General features: G+C 38.2%; 1 protein-coding gene across 2 annotated transcripts in view; it reads right to left on the bottom strand.

The window, feature by feature from the left end:
- st6galnac3 (ST6 (alpha-N-acetyl-neuraminyl-2,3-beta-galactosyl-1,3)-N-acetylgalactosaminide alpha-2,6-sialyltransferase 3) overlaps positions 1-18,158 on the bottom strand; it is a 110,664-nt gene that overhangs the window by 77,764 nt on the left and 14,742 nt on the right. The window contains exon 2 of one of the 2 annotated variants that reach the window (XM_078933981.1): positions 947-1,053. The exons of the other annotated variant lie outside the window; for it this stretch is intronic. The gene's annotated coding sequence lies outside the window, so the exon portion shown is untranslated. The remainder of the gene's footprint in view (positions 1-946; positions 1,054-18,158) is intronic. 2 annotated transcript variants of the gene reach the window in all.

Below are 18,158 nucleotides of genomic sequence, written 5' to 3'. Positions count from 1 at the left end.
TTATTCGGTGTCATGCATCACTCAGAGTAATGTTCTAACCCGTTAAGGAAATAAACAAACAAGTACTGCATATCCAACTTATTTTCAAAAGCAGAAATTTCTTGATTGGCTTTTTTTTTTTTTTTAAATAATCCTCTCAGACTGAGCTGGTTTATCATAATCTTCCACACCATACCTGCCTAGAGATGCTGCCGGATGCAGTGAAAACATCCAACTAGTAAAAGAAACTAATTCTGTCCCCACACAGCAAAATAAACAGGACAGCTTGTAACCTGGAAGAAGTCATTGAACTGTGCTGAAAGCATCACCAATGAATGTAAAGATAACATCTGCTCCAATCGGACAAAAGAACTACATTAATCTTATGGAGCTGCTGCAGGTTTCTCCCACAGTTCATTGCTGCATTTTCGGCTTAACCTGATTCTGGTGATAGGTAACAGGACACAGCGGAAGACCAGAGATTTACTTGAGTGTGGAGAAAAGAAGGAATTGACTGCCTTTCTTTTTAATTTCCTCATTTAACCTCCTGCCTTTGTTTATGTCTATCACACCCTTCAGCTGGCAGAAGCAATCAGCAGCCCGGCGCCGCCACCACGATCTCCGCCATCCAACAGGGATAATAACAGTGACACGGCAGCCTTTTATTAGGCGGGCTTGGTCAGGAGTCATCAGGAAAGGGCCTGTGCTATCACCAGCCTTTCTTTCTCTAAGCACATCACTGACCTTAAAGCACAATCTGACACTTTACAGATACACAAGCTGAGCTAGAGTTACTCACAGGGGATCTCTGACACTTGGTGTGCTATCCAAGATTATGCAGCGGGAAGAAAATAAATCTTGACGAGTGAAGGAAACGAATTAGGCTAAAACGCCTGTCAGGAGGGAGCGGGTGTGGCACACAGCTCCACAGCACTAATGCAATTACAGGGATTTTCTGCTTACTCACAGACTTGGTCCAAGGGCAAACTGAAAGCTGTAGGGAAGCTGCGCAACATCAGCTGTTAGTCGGGGTAACAGGCGAGCCTGATCTTGCCACCTCACTGTCTGGGAAAGCTGACGAGGAAATAAACAGTGGATTACAACAGCGGCTGCTCTGAGATCAGCCTTGTGTGGTCGAACCTGCCCGCATCAAACTGTTTTACCCCTTTTTAACTTTTGTTAAAAAAATATCTATTCTAGTTTAATCCTGTAAAGGATCATTTTTAAAACCCTTGGATCAAATCCACACAAAAAATTACAACATCACGTTTTATGAGATACAGACAGTATCAATTATGAAACACTGAGTGATGCGGCCAGGTTTTGCTCACATGAATGTTAGTTTGAGATGCACAAAAAAGCCCCTTATTTAATTTGATCCACATAAGTGTAACTGTATTACAAAGAATTAATTATCAACTAATTTTGCATTCTTTTAAAACATCTAGCAGTCATTTCTCTAAAACGAATAAAAACTAAATTACTTGGGGATTTCCGGCTCCTCACTCAAGATGGCAGCATAGCTTCAGTGCTCCCCGACGCTATTAAACAAACTCCCTGAAAATAAATGATTTAGATGTAAAGCGATTTTTTTCTAAGATAATGGGAACCAAGGAGTTGATCCGTAGGAGGAAAAACACAGATATTGCACATATTCCCAAAAATATGGATGACAACCGAAACCGCTCCTCCAAACAATCAATGCGAAACCGAACCAGCTAGCCTGGAGGAAATCCTGAAAATATTAAAAAGCTTCCGACAGGACAATGAACGACAACTTTCAGAGATCCAAAGAAATCAGCTGAAGGCCGAGGCTCGATAAGAAGAGGCTGAAACTCGCATTGATTATGTGGAAACAACTCTACAAGCGACATCAACGCTGCTAAGGAAACTTCCACAGCGGCAGGATAACATGGAGGCTAAGCTAACAGAGCAGGTGGCTCACGCACGGAGAGACAATATCCGAATACACGGCATTCCCGAAGATGCACCAACATGATCGCCTTTTTAGAAAAACTGCTCTTTGAGACTCTGGATATCACACGTGTCTCTGTTGTTAAGACTGAAAGAGCCCACAGAGCTCCTGCACAAAAGCCCACAACACCACAGTCTAAACCGTGCTCCATCGGACTCATAGCCAAGATCTCCAACTTCAGAGCCAAGAAAGAAGTTATAAAGAGGGCCTGGCAGAAGAGACAGACCATTTACAACAATAACCGCTTCTTCATGGACCATGACTACCCCCCAGCAATCCAGAAGAAACGTACGGAATGCAACCAAGCAAAGAAAGTTCTGAAGGAGAGAAAAATCTGATTCCAGACGCCTCAATCTGCGAAAATGCGCATATTCTACGAGAAGGGAGCGCGCCTATACCAGACCGCAGCGGAGGCTACAGCTGACATGTTATCGCGAGGGCTCCCGGTCACCGTCATCCCCCCAAAACACCAAAAGACACTAAGATGTTTAAAGAAGAAGTCCTTTGGAATTGGTGCACCATGTAAGTGTTTGAATTGCCTTTTTTTTCGTCCTGACAGTTAAAGTAAACAGTAAATTAGTCGGGACACACAATAGCTATGACAGTAAAGACAACACAGCCATCTCCCAGGGTCCTGCTATTTAAAGTGGGTGGGACTATCCCTGACTGGAACTCCAACATCTCCAGCTCCACAAAGGTTCTGTTTGTCAGATCCTCTTCTCCGGAAGAACTCTCCCAGCAAAAAGTTCTTTTGTTCAAAATATTTGCTGAGAGAACTTTTTTTTATTTTTATGTCTGTTGTTTTTATTTTCAATTCTTTTTAGTTAAACGGATGCATTGTTATTATGTAAAGAGCCCATGTACCAAGAGAACCCTTCTGTCACACACTAGATACCATGACAGATAATATAATACTATGTGCATCATATAATGTAATGTGTACTATGTGTAATCATATAATAACTTCCCATTTAAACGGAATAAGATATTGTCTTAACTAAAAAAGGACAAAGTCCAAATTGCCATGTTACAAGAAACTCATCTTAACCCAACTGAACATGAGAAACTAAAAAGGATGGGCTTCTCAAAAGTCTATTTCTCATCTTATAAACTGGAGACAGAAGAGGTGTTGCAACTTTAATATCCCAAAAGAAACCCTTTACAATTCATTTCTAAACAAAAAGATAAAGAACAAGTATGTATCGACCCATACTTGTAACAGAGAAAATAGATGGAGTTAAAATAAGTTTTTTAAATGTCTATTCCCCCCCCTGATAGTGAATTTTCATTTTATCAAAAAATTATAACGTTAATGACACAGGCAGATAGTATAATTATATGTGCAGAGGACTGGAACATTAGACTAGACCCAAGGTTGGACTCATCACGACTGGACCCCCTAGAGTTCCTGGCAGAAAAATTTTTAAATGTTGATGTCACAACATCGTATTATAGATATTTGGAGAGATATCTACCCAACAAGAAAAGACTAAACCCATTATTCTCACGTCCACACAGTATATTCAAGGATAGATTATTTCTTTATTTTTAAAAAGGATCGTGAAAATGTTGAGATTGGAAGTATTGACATCTCAGATCGTGCACCAATACTACTTAATGTAAAAGTTGGTGCAACACGCAAAAACCTACAATGGAAACTAAACACAAGTATTCTTTACGACCAACAATTCATCAAACTAAGTAAATCAGACATCAAAACTTTTTTGGAAGAAAATCTTAACGGGGAGGTCAGCTCGGAAATTGTCTGGGAGACACTAAAACCAGTGATGAGAGGAAAAATTATATCTTTCTGTACGCATAAAAAGAAGGAGAATGAAACTAAACTATTAGACTTGAGTAAAGAACTGAGACAACTTGAGAAAGAACATAAAAAATGTCCAGAAAAAAGAACTGAAGTAAAATTGAAAATTTTAAGAAACAAAATAAATGCAACGTATCTAACAGACATACGGAAGAAGATGGTTTACACAAAACAAAAATATTACGAATCCAGTCCCAAATTGGCCAAACTATTAGCAAGTAAATTAAAAAAACAAGAAGCAGGCAGCAGAATCTACAAAACCAAAGACCCAAGTTCCAAAATTTGTGTACATAACCAGAGCGAAATCCAAAAGATTTTCCTAAACTAATACAAACATTTATACACACAACCAAACTTAAAAACCAAACACAGAATTTTTTTAAAAAGCTTAATTTACCAGTTATAACAGAGGATCAAAATGAGTTACTGGCAGCTGAAATAACTGAAGGAGAACTGTCAAGAGCCATAACAGATCTAAAGGCAAATAAAGCACCCAGGCCAGACGGTTTTCCTTCAGAATGGTACAAAAATTTCAAAATGGAATCATCACCTTTTCCAACTAGAATTTTAAATAAAGCATTAAAAGAGGACAAAATACCACCTTCATGGAAACAAGCCAATATATCAGTGATCCCGAAAGAGGGAAAAGACCCACTTAACTGTAGTTCATTTAGACCCATCTCTGTCCTCAATGTGGATTATAAACTGTTTACAGCCATCATGCCAAAGAGAGTAGAATCTGTTCTGCCATCTCTTATTAATACCGATCAAACAGGCTTTATTTCACAAAGACAAGCGCATGATAACATAAGACATACATTACACATATTGAACCATATTCAAGAAACCAAAATAGAAGCAGCAATGGTCAGCCTTGATGCTGAAAAAAGCTTTTGATTCTGTCAGCTGGTGTTTTTTATATCAAGTCTTGGAGAGATTTGGTTTTCATTATAAGTTCATACAAGTAATAAAATCACTATACACAAAACCAACCGCCCGTATAAAAATTAATGGTCAATACTTAAACACCTTTGAACTGGAAAGCGAACAAGACAGGGATGTGGGCTTTCACCCCTGCTTTTTGCACTCTACATTGAACCCCTCACTCAACTAATCTGGCAAACTAATGACATAAAAAGAATATCTATTGCAGGGGATGAGCATGAGGTTGCCCTACATGCTGATGACCTAATAATTTATACAGGTGGACCAAATGAATCATTGCCCACATTATTTGAATGTTTAAATACATTTGGATACCACGCAGTATATAAATTAAACATGGGGAAAACACAAATACTGACTTTAAATTATAATCCACCAACACTACTACGTACCAAATTATATTTCAAATTGGACCTGTCCTCGCTAAAATACTTGGGAATTTAAATTCCCAAAGATATTTCTAACATAGCAAATTATGAAGAATTGATCACAAAGATAAAATCTGACATCAACAGATGGTCCACCGTCCCTTACATCAGCCTGACCCAACAAATTGAATCTGTGAAAATGAACCTACTACTGAGATTCCTGTTTCTGTTTAAAGCCTTTCCTGCTGAACTTACCAAACAACAGTTTTTACAATGGGACAAAATTTTATCAAAATTCATCTGGCTGGGCAAAAAGCCACGAGTTAGATTTAAAACCTTACAGCTCCCCAAAGAAAGAGGAAGGATGGCAGTCCCTAACCTAAAAGATTACTTTTATTCCCCACAACTCAAACCCCTAATAACTTATCGTAATCCAAATTACTATGCCCGTTGGAAAGACATTGAATTACTTTCGTTTCAGACCCCCCCTTACAGGCGCTCATGGGAAACAAAAACATAGAGGAAACCCTGGAAGAAATTGAAAACCCATAGATAGTGACACAATTGAAAATCTGGTCCCAAATAAAGGAGGAATACAGACTAGACTATAACTTAAGAATTGTAAGATGGTGCGCATACGACCATGATTTCAAGCCTAACCAGTTAGACACAAGATTTCGCTACTGGACAATACAAAGGTTAAACACATATCACTCTTTACTCGACAAGGGAATAATGAAAGAATTCCAAACACTTAAGGGATAATAAAAACTTAGGGAAAAATGATTTTTACAGATAGAGAAAGAAAGCAACACAAATATGACAGATGAAGAAAGGAGAGATTGCTGTATATCAGTCTGGAAATGTACATATTCACATGGATGGAGAGAATTTCAATGGAAATGTTTGATGAGGTTTTTTATTACACCCAAACAAAAGAAACATGGCAATGGAGATCAAAACAAATGCTAGAGGCAGAGTGGAGAAGTGGAAGCCACTTTTGGAAGGAAATACATAAACACATTGAATCTATATTTAATAAGACAATACCCTGTGATTTTACTAGTCTGATTTAAAGTAAGACACAACTCCCACCTACCAATGAAAATGTATTCAGAATATTAATAACCGCTGGTAAAAAAGCAGTGAAAAGACACTGGCTCCTCCCCACTGTACCCAGCTTGGACAATTGGATAGACATTGTAAATGAAATCTGTCAGATGGAAAGACTAACCTACTCACTTCGGATGGAATTGCCCACATTTTTAAAGATATGGTTATAATGGATATTCTATGTTAATCATTTACAACAAATGGAGGTAATTAATATGTCTGGCTTATATTGATCACCAAGATGAAGGGTTTTTTTTTTTGTTCTTTGTTTCCCTCCCTCCCTAATAATGCATCCACTGTTCCTTGTTTTGTGTCTTGTTAGATACTAAGTTTTATTATTGAAAAAATAAAAGAATTGTTGAGAATGGAGATATAAGTCATGGGTCCAAAATTGGCCCCAAGTGAATTTAAAAGTACTGTTTTATAACTTTCTCAATGCTCATAAATAAAATTTTGAAAAGAAAAAAAATTACGTATTAAAACAGAGTATCATTGCCACCATAAAAGAGAATTAGACAAGCAAAAGAGAATGAAGTCATTCAATTATAAGAAAAATGGTGAAATGTAACAATATTAAAGTTTTACAATTACAAAAAAATTTTTTACAACTTCTGAAAAAATTCATAATTTTATTCTTAGAAAGTCATAATGTTACAAGAAAAAAGTCAGGCTTTTTCAGAAATAAAGTGTTTCATTTAGCTTTTTAAATCTTTTAACAGGGACAATTGAACATTATTGGTTAAATGCTGCAAACAATTCAGAGAAATCGGAGACATCACAAGCTCAGAAATTTCGCTAAATCTGCTTTACTTTTTTTTTAAATGTACAACTTTGTTTTCAGGTAATTATAAGTCATGATCATAATAATAATAATTTATTGTGAAAATCATCATATCACTTTTTTCTCATAATTGTATGATTCCTTTCCCTTATATTCATGTATGGTTTTCTTTTATGGCTGCCCCAATAGTCTGTCATAAGTCTCACTATAAAGTTTTGAACATTTTATAAAAAAAAAAAAAACATTCCCCACCAAAAGTGTTTCAAGGAAGCAGCCATTTTGAAATGAGCCGGAAAAGCTCTTCTACTGCCCCTAGTGGAATGATGATCCACTGCAGGGCTGGAAACGAGGACCAAGTTATTTACACTGGGTTTTTACGGAAAGTTTGGTTCCTACTAATGAGATAGGGGTTTTTTAAAACAGGTTTAACTCAAATATGACACATCTTCCAGGTTAAACAGGGTTACATGGATCTGTGGAACATTACTTAGATAAGCTGCAAAATAATTTATTTTCCCACAAGCAGGAGAGCAACTAAAGGTGATAAACACAGGCAGCATGGAGATAAAAATGGATTCATTGATTTGCTTGAGGCTGCTACAGAAAGGCAACACTTGAAATGTTCCTTTCTGTTAGTAGTATGTTTGAACTCAGACCTCTAACTCCAGCCGCCCTCCTCATCCTCTCACTGTGGTTTTGGGCAGCATTTGTAAGCCTCATGCAACACTGAGGGGAGCCGAACTTTCCAAATACATGGCCTCTGCTGCTCTGTCTCTTCTGGGGCTTTGGGTCACCCTCGTGCCAACAGGCAGCGAGCCGCAGCCAAGAATAAAAGCTCTCAGGCTTTGCCAAGCGCACAATGTGCAGGGAGGGGTTTGCCAAGTGTAATCCAGCAAACTCAGTCAAATGGATCCGAGTGGATGGTGTTCATCCCGGTCACCACTTCAGGTAGAGAAATAACAGTCACGTTTCTCACCATAATGTTTACCATTATGTTGAAGCAAAAACTCCTTTTCAGATTCAATTCTTCTCTTTATGCGGAATATTTAAAATAAGGATGCTAAATTATTGAGTTAATTGTGATTATTTATTACTAGGGACAGTTAAAAGTGATTTTCTTTAAAGTCCTAAATTTAGAAAGTCATAACTGTTAAAATACAAAAATAAAGTCGTAAATTAACGACTTTAGAAACACGTAAATTAACGAGAAAAAAGTCATGCATTTCTGAGAATAAAATCATAAATGAACGAGAAAAAACACCAAAGTTGTCGAATGCTCGAATATGAAAGATGTGGAGCCTTTTGTGAAGCTTTGTCTCCAGATAGGTTTCAAAAAGAAAGAATTCTGAATCTTTTGGCGGCTCAAAAGCCAATTCTTGTTAGTTTAACCGGGGTTCGGTGTCTGTAATGTGGAGTTTTATATATAAGTAAGGAGCTCAGACACACGTCTGAGTGTAGAGGACCACTACTTTTTCATTCATGTACCCAGAAGTCCATTTGTCACCTTACATCATGTATAACTGACATTCGCACAAGAAACATCAAAGATGAATGAAAATAGCATTAGAACGTTGAAAAGGCCAAAAACTGGGTCTCTCCAGACGGAAGCCTCACACATCAGAAGTCAGGACTCTGTCTCCCCCTCTGGCGGGAACCATCTCCTGGTTTCAATTTGCAGTTCATCTCCCAGCAACCCCAGCGCACACTTCCTGGATGCCATACACTCAAGAAGTACACTGAGCCTCACTCAGTGCGAAGTATTGTTTGTGCCATTCTGCCTTCATTACCGGGCGTTAAATATGGACCTGATCTTCAGTTTCCTGACCATGTTTTGTCTCTGACTTTGTTTGTCAGCCGCCTGCCCCGAATCTCACCTGGATCCTGACTACTGTTTTCTCTGTGATGCTCCCATCCTTGTTTTTGACCCCTGCCTAGCTGAACCTGATTTAGCCTTGTGGACTTTTAGCTGTGCTAATAAACCTGCTGCAGTTGGAACTGGCCTTCTGCCCGTTCTTGTGACAACACAGACTTGGAGGGGTTTGTGTCTTTCCGGGAGGAAGAAAGGATCAAACAGCTGCAAGGGTCTTCATCAACGGGCTGCAGAGATCCTGCAAGCCATCCATCAATGAGAAAAACATTAAAAAACTGTAAATCAAACAAATGAGTTTCCAAACATTTGTAACATTATCAATAAACATTCAGATTACCTGTTTATCTGAGTTTAGTCGGTCTGCTCTGCTGCTGCGCAGCATTCACTTGCAGCACTAAGTGCTCACTTCGACTTTAATCTAAATGTATGAAAAAAAGTCGTAAGTTTACGACTTTAAATCTCGTAATATTACTTATTTTTTGGTGGCCCAAAAACTCCGTCGTAAATTACAGAAAAATAAGCGTGTTATTTTTAATTCTTTTAAAAACGTAAGTTGAGCTTTAATGTACAATCATAATGTTAGGGATAATGCTTGACAAGGTGCCTGTAATTGTAGATTACATGACAACGCAGAGACCTGACCGGATAAAACGGGTTCTTCTGCAAAGTCCATGTATTTTTGATAACGGACACCTTGAGGGGCATTATCCTGCTTGCATGGTGACTTACAAAATAAATAAATAATTCATTTATTTACAATTTAGTACTTTAATCTTGTTATATTTAAAGGTTTAAAACCTTTTTTTTTTTTTACAAAAAGCGGACCATTTGATAAGTGGGCCGTCGAGTTGTCATGGTAACGACTACAGAGCCCGCGCCCACCGACCTCGCTCTGCGGCAGTGGAGGAAAGGGGTTTATATACCGAATGTTATGAGAAGTTAAAGACAGCATCATTTCAGGGGGAAGGTTCACGTCTTAACAGTTCAATAACGTTCATAGTGTCTGTATTATTAACTGACTTCTTAGGTTCTTCTGTTATCAGCAACGGTTGTGTTTCTTTCACAAACCTGACAGGTTTTGACGGACGTCTTCAGGAGAACCTGAGAAGTCAGTTCACCTCTTAGCGTTTGTTTAAGTCCAGACGATGAAACAAAAGTTTGTTTCAAAGAAACAAAGTCCAAAGCCTAACTTCCTCTGGTGTCACCTCCTCATGTCTCATCTCCTCCTGCTTAGATTCTCTTCTCTCTTTCTATTCTGCATTCTAGTCTTCAAAATGATCAGATTCACCCAACAGGTTAAAGTCAACCTTAAAATCACTCATGTCTTTTCTACTGTCTTGCTGTTGTGATAAACTGTAAAATAAGGAACGTTATCATTTATAAAGATGTTGGTTGAGAATAATTTTTGGATCGCTCAGAAAAGTGTTCATACTGTTTTTTGATGTTGTAAACATCTGGACCTGATGTTTGTTTGGGTTTTTTTCTTAACTGTTTAAGATTGGAAAAAAAACTCCATGGTGGTGTAAATCATTTGAATCTTTTACCTCGCCACAATGTTACAAACTAAAGTGAATACACCACAAAACGAAGAAAATGCAGGGTTGAATGCTATATTTCTGAATGAAAATGAAACTTAAAGGGTCATAATTGGCACAAAAAGAAATAAAGAAATGATCAAAGTTGACCATAAATGAAAAAGCAAAAACAGCACAGTAACAAAAGATATTTTTGTGAAAAATGCCAGAGCCGGGTATTGAACCAGCGAGCTTCTGCAGCAAGGATTCCCCATGGATTTCAATGGAGGCAAAAATCCTGGAAATCCTGGAATATGTTTAAGGATTTGAAGGACTACAAGTCATAGCTGGAAAAAGCTGAAAGAGATGAACATGTTATAATTTGGATGGTTAAAATAGCTGAAAAATTGTAGAAGTCAAGCAGAAAAAAAGGTGGAAGATACTATAATAAAGAAAAAAAGAGAAACAGGAAAATTGCTGTGAATAAGTCTTTTCACAGCAATTATTACCTTAGATTAAAATAGTTTAATAATTACATTAGTAATTATCGTTCAAAAGAATGAATGACATGACAGAATAAAGTTTTACATATCAAAAGGGTCTATAATAGTTTGTTTTTTTTCTGATTGGCTGCTCTCAGTCTTTAAAAACCTTCTGAAGTTTAAACATTTTTCACCCTTTTGTCAGGCTGTGCTTTCATTATCATGTCCATAAGGAACAATGCAGCTTTATAGAATTCACGTTTTTACTTTTTAAACCTGGACTGAACGGCATGTCAGCCTCCAAGAACCTGAGGTCTACTTTTGTGGACATAACATTTTTTATTTTCTAGACCAAAATACATCAATTGACTCTAAAAAGGACCGATGGCCACACACCAGCACATTATATGGACACCTATGTATCAAAGCTGAAAACTCATTCCATTGAAAGAGTTTTCCAAGACATGTAGATGATGGTTATCTAATTTGTTGGTAAATTATCATTAGCAATAAAAGCTCAGGTTTCTTCTCTTTTTGTTGTCTTGTTCTATGTCCTAGAGTAGTTGGTAAGAATAAGGGTTTAGTGAAAGGCTCCCGGCTACAAGTTTCAATGGGATCATGCTGCAACAATAATAAGTTTGCACTTCTAAATAATGCTTTTTCGTTTTCTGAAGCATTCACGCTTAAACAGCAAGTGAGGCAGCAGGCACAAACACAGCATGTCCATCTGATGTTTGCCAATCCCAAACTGCATCTCAGCAGCCAACTGGCTCCTACAGGAAGCCATCAGGGCCGGACGGTGTCATCTGACCAGCAGTGATCTAGTGTCTTGGCAACTTTGTGTCCTGGTTCAGTCTGTGCGGTGCTCAGTCAGATGTTCACTAATTCCAATAAGTCTGAGCTCAAAACTGTCCTGGTCTGTCGTGGTCCTGCAATGATAAGAGTTTCTTTAAGCCTGGAGCAACATGCCGGCTCAGTGTGTTTGTGCTGCGTTTGCTTTAACACACAAGTCTGCAGCTTATACTTTTTTGTTCATTTTTTTCTGATGATCATTCTGAAGGAATCTAGACTGTTTTGAGTCAATTACATTTCTACTTCACATAATCATGACAAAGTGGGAAACTTGTAGCATATAACTTTCAAACAGTAACTTTGGTTTACCAAAGCCTTCCACGGGCTCCAGGTGGAAACTAAGGAGCTGTGCCAAGTTTGTAGGTCTTCAACGACAAATGCTTCATTAAGACAAACGTTATCTTTGGTTCTGCATGTTGCACATCACATCTGAGGTGACTGTGTTGACATTGCATCAAAACCCAGTTTAATGTTTCAAATCATATCTTTTAAGTATTAGAACTAAATGTAGAATGCAATGATGTTTCAAATTAAGACAGCAAACTCATTAAAGTCCCACTCTGAACCTCTGTTGCTTTATTTTCAAAGTGGTCTTTTCATGATGATTCTGACATTTTTAGCCAAAATCCAAAAACCTGTGTTGGTCTCTAAGACATAGTTTCTGCAGAGCGACAAAAGTTCATTACAAATACACCTCTGAGTTGTGGGCACAGAGCAAGGCAAACCCCACATCCCATCACCCATCTGCTTACATGCTCTCCCGCTAGCTCACAGCCCTTCACATCCCCAACCTAACATTAGCGCTGTAAAATACCTAGTGATACCTACGGCTATCCAGCCGTAATCTTTGGAAATCCATGGATCAAAGCAAAGCCTGTTTTGCGTTAGCTCACCGGAAAAAGAAAGGCATAAAATATCTATCTCTACTTTTATGGATCAATTACTGATTTATTAAGCTTGGATCGATTCAGATCCATTAATAGATTCTAGTGCGCAGCCTTGCTGTTACAAGCACTTAGGTAACACGTGCACAGCCCGTGCATGTAGCACTGCACGCAGTCAGTAAGGAGCCAGTACATGCACCACACTAACGACTGGAACACTACATGAAGAGTGCTGTGTTTAAGAATCACCCGTATGCCTTAAGTGTGTGTAACTTACATTACCCTCACAAATATTTCACGATACACTCACCACACGCACAACAATGGTACGGTCCATCTAAATAAAGTGGACGCGTGAGCCTACAGGGAAGTGTAAGACACACCTGCGCTCCTTGGAAGATATACCCCCTCCTCTCTACAGTCAACCCCGGCCAACCCAAAAACGTGCAGCACTTGTATGGGGGTTGAACCGTACCGGTGCATGAGACTAAGGCTTTATTTATGAACTCTACATGTCTTCAGTCGCATTTTTGCAGACGTTTCAATCCAGAAGCCATTGGGTTTCCACTTGTTCAAGACATAAATGCAAACAATTTACTTTTGATATTTAATCAAATACAAACAGAAGTCCGTTCTTCCAAGTTCCACCAGCACTCTTTTTGTTCAACATCAGCTTCTTGCAGTTGTTGTTAGCCAGGGCCACGGCAAATTTGTTCCACAGCTCTCCTTCATATATCGTGGGGGTTACGTTCTAAAAATAACCTATATGGGGGATTTTTAAGATTTTAAAGGCTGTAACATTCCTCACGACACATTTTATAGAGTTTTCTCTGACATTTCTAGACCTTCATAGAAAAATAAGTCCAGTTTTACAGAATGAAAACAAAGACTTGATCACGATCAAAGATTTATGTAAATGTGGCACACTGACTGCATTCTACTTAGAAAACAAGCCACATGATTGATTGACAAGGTCAACAACCAATCAGGACACAGAACGCATTGTCCTGACAACAACAATATGCAATATTTATCCAGACTTCGGACAAGCACACAAAAGCACCAGATTTTGCCCCCTTGTGGTTGAAAGTTTTATCACATTTCAAAGCAGAAGAAGCCAGTATATTTTCTGCCTCCTGCAGAAGAAATGAAACATCTTCCATTATAAAAGATATAAAACAAAGCCAAGAGACTGATTTTTTTACCTAATTCTACACACACACACACACACGTATTTAACTGGCAGAATATTTAGCTATTCAAATCTGACAGACTGAGTCTGACAGACTGAGTCATTAAATGCATGACTAGCTGCACTGTAAAAACTTTTTTCCTCCACTGATTTAACTGCAGTAATTAAATGCAGCATCTGACGGTTTTATCCAAACTGAGTTCAACGAACCAGAGAAAGAATGCTGACAAACACCTTCGGAGAAAAAACAGAACATCTTTTACAAGTAGTTAAAACCGAAATTCCTTCAAACTCACTGCTCTTCATGAAGCCGCGGAGAATCATCAATCTGAGGTAATTACAGGTGCTCATACTAAAATCAAAGCCCCATAAAGTCAATCTATAAAACCTTTATGGGGCTTCTGGCCGCCTTTGTAACTGATAAATCACTATAAAGCAGCCGAGCAGTCTTTGTGCATATGGTTAACTGTTGTTTTAATCGGAGTCAGTAATCCGTATCCTGCATGCAACAGAGTTCGGGTAAATGCCAGCAGGGTGCAGGCATATGGTTTTGTTTACATCTCAAATGCAAGCAGTTGCTGTTGCTGTTTGTCTCCCGATTTTCTCTTTGCATTTGAACTCCCGGCAATTTATGGTTTAGAAGGACGGATGGAGGAATCAGTGCACCTGCTCGTTTAGCTTAAGACTTCATTGTAACAGGCGTTGTGTGTTGCAAACAGTAGTTCTTTGAGTTCCTGTTGTCTTTCTCTCCAAACTTACCCTGAATGCAGTCTGCAGTCCCAGGTGTGGCTCACGTTGAGCCACACCTGGGACTGCAGACTGCATTCAGGAATTCTCTTTCTATCAGCTGGTACCAGTCTGGCCATTCTCCTCTGACCTTTGGCACCAACAAGGCATTTCCACTAGAAGTGTGTATTGGCAAGAGTCTGGCGATACGATACGTATCCCAATACACGCCCAGCGATGCGATACGTATCCCGATAATTTACCAAAACATATTTTCTTTCTTCTTTTTTTTAAAGATTACTATGAAAAATCTTTTTAATGTCGTCCACTGTAATATAATGGTCAAATTCAGTTTATTTAATGATCATAATGTTAAGCACTGCAACTGTATCTCATATCTAAGTTGCGTTTACCAAAGCAAATTCATAGTGCTTTTATTTTGGTAAGTTAAAATATAGAAAGGGAACAGTCAACATTGTCTGATTTCCACAACAAAATATCTTTCAGTATAAGAAAAAACAAAGAATGAATGAGCCTTAACCAATAAGTTTCTATTGGGGGAATAAAATGCTGTTTATTTTCAACATTGCTTAATGTAGCTTCTCCAATACTTTTAACAGTTCAGGAGCCTGAATGGTGCTTCAAAAATTAGGGGGGGGGGGGGGGGGGGGGGGGACACTGATTCTCTCCAGAATCAATAAAGTTTGATGATGAGAGAAAATGACAGAATGAAGGAAAGTTGCTTTAATGTGACAAAGATGCTTCGTTTGCATATCTGCTCTGCTGCACCTTTGTAGCCACGCATATCACACGTGGAAGTAAACCAGTAACGCTCCTCGCCACGATGTCGGCCTTTTTTCAGAGCGTTGTACACATCCCTCTGATCCATCAGGTCGCTAAACTACAATCTGCTGCTGGGATGTTCTGCAGAACTTTGGCCCGATAGCATTTTAGCCGATGCTAAGCGCATTAGCCTATTAGCCGCTGCCGTGCTTCATTGTCTATCTTATTTATCTGAGCAACTAAAAAGCACAGCAATCCACGTTTTTATATGTTACTGACAGCAACATGGCTCAGAGTTTCTGTTTGGTATCCATCCCAAGTAAAAATGAAACAAGCTGCCTCTGGCTGCAGTCTTCCTGTTGTTTTGAAAGCTGCTCAAAGAGGCTCTGTGTTCTCTGCTGCCAACTAGCGGTCAGAGGGTGAAGTGGACAACAAGAGTCAGGCGCTGAAGGACGCTCAGAAATAATTAAATAAATATCGTCCTGGCAGCATTTTGAATCGATACAAGTATCGCAAAATGAACTATCGCGATATTTTCGATTTTTTTCTTACAGCCCTAATTTCCACCCGCCCACTCACTGCATATTTCCTCTTTTTCAGACCATTCTTTGTAAACCCAGTTGGTTGTGGGTGAAAATCCCAGTAGATCATCAGTTTCTGACACACTCAGACCAGCCCATCTGGCACCAACAACCATGTCACATTCAAAGTCACTAAAAATCCCCTTTCTTCCTCATTCTGATGCTCAGTTTAAACTGCAGCATATCGTCTGGACCATGTCTACATGTATAAATGCATTGAATTGCTGCCATGTGACCGGCTGATTAGAAATTTGTATAAATGGGAATATTGTCGCTGGCCTTTAAGACTTAAGACTAAAGATGTAATGGACTGGAATGTAATCAAACTCATTTTTAAATGTAAATGTCTGCTTTAAAAAAACTGCAATAAATGTATTATTAGCAAAAGGAGTGAGGGATTGGCTCTTTAATATCTTGGATATTCAAACTTATGTTATGTATAACAGAACCAGATTTTACTCATCGGTTTTATTTACGGTAAAAGAAAAGACGAAACGAAAGAAGCTGATCTATGCTGTTCTGGAATGATAAAAAAACGGTAACAAGTTTTAAAAGTCAGTTTTTCAGGCATTTCATCAATAATTTATTTTGAGATTTTCAACTAGTTAATGATGTGTTGTTAGTTGGATACCACAATCATTATGCCATAAATAAGCCTTTTAGATGAATTAATGTGACATACAATAAAACAAAGTGTAAAAATGTTATTTTAAAGATTCATTTTCAGCAATCAATTACGTTCAATTACCCAGATGCTGCAAACCACTGATGTTTTCCTGGAAGAAAGTCCCTCAGACACAGAACATCTACTGGATTGCAACAGTAAAGCTTTTACACATACTGAACATACCCTGAACTCTAGGAGGGAGCAGATGATATCTTTTATATCCATGGACTGTATAGGAGAACTGCACTGAGTGACTCCTCCCCCCTGGCTTTCCAAATAGGAGGTACCTGCTGGGTCCAAGAAGCCAAAATCCCATAGACTACTATAGAGCTCAGTCATTCTATTGGTTAGAATAACCATTCTTGCGCTGATACCTTTTTTTTTAACATGAATTTGATCATCCCTTATATTGTTTCTGTATTGTAAGTTATTGAAGATATAAGATATAAATTAAGACATAAGATATAAATTGGCCAATCAGATACCTCGATAAATGTATGTGGTCTCATGCCGATGTTTGAAACGTTTATTTGCCCGCTTTCAGTGGAAGGGGTGTGGACCTCCACCACCAAGCTGATTGGTGAGTGGCTCCAGCATCCGAATCATGAAAAAATGGCGACTGAATTCACTTAATTTTTTTGGAGCTATGGATGACGTCACACTCACGGGTCCAGTTCTCATATACAGTCAATGTTTAAAATAAAAGAAAAACCTACATTAATAAAGGAGACATGGGGATATTGTCGCCCATTTTAACCTGCAAAAGCCATAGTTTTACTTTTTCAGATCATAATTTCAAACACGTTTGAACACATCACAACCATTCCCATATATTTCAAATACCAAAAAAAATTCCATTATAACATTTTTACATATCTTTTTAAACTACACTTCTAACGGGGAAGTCAACCCCGAAGGAAGATCTGCCTTCGGCCCTGTAGAAGATCCTCCCTGGGGGGAGCGCCCCACAGTGAATGAATTCAAAGTTAATGACCCTTTATTTAATATATTTATACTTTCATTTATATTCAATTTATATTTTTATACTTTGTATAAAGGATCATTCAGTTGTAGGGGTTTAAAGATACGCTAAAATCTCAATTCGGTTCGGTTCAGAATTTCATGGGGCTCGGTTCGGTACATTTCGGTTCGGTACTGCTGTTTAACAAATCTGCCTGATATGAACTGCTATTTTATGAACTATTATTTTATTGTTATTTATTGTGTGTGTTTGTGTGTGTTTGCTGCTGGACACCTGAATTTCTCCCTTGGGAGATTAAAGTTTTTATCTATCTATCTATTTTCGGTATTTCTTCGGTACAAAAAGGCAGAGAAAAATGACTTACAAAATGCATTTATTGGTTTTACATAACAATAAATAAAAATGACCTATTTAGGGGATCTGCTTAATAAAATAAGAAAAACAATTAGGGCTGCAGCTATCGATTCTTTTTGTAATCGATTAATCTAGCACTTAATCGATCGATTAATCGAGTAATCGGACAAAACGATTTGTGTGTTTTTGAACAACCAAAACAAATAATGCATAACAAAAATTATTTGGTTGTAAAATGAACAAGCATTTGATTTTAAAGATCCGCTCTGATGCAAATGTTACTTTTGG

The sequence above is a fragment of the Oryzias latipes genome, chromosome 17 (assembly GCF_053564925.1).
Source record: "Oryzias latipes strain Hd-rR chromosome 17, Olatipes_Hd-rR_3.1".
NCBI classification, from domain to species: Eukaryota; Metazoa; Chordata; class Actinopteri; order Beloniformes; family Adrianichthyidae; genus Oryzias; species Oryzias latipes.
Note: the sequence above shows the minus strand (reverse complement) of the source record. Positions and strands in the feature narration are given on the sequence as shown.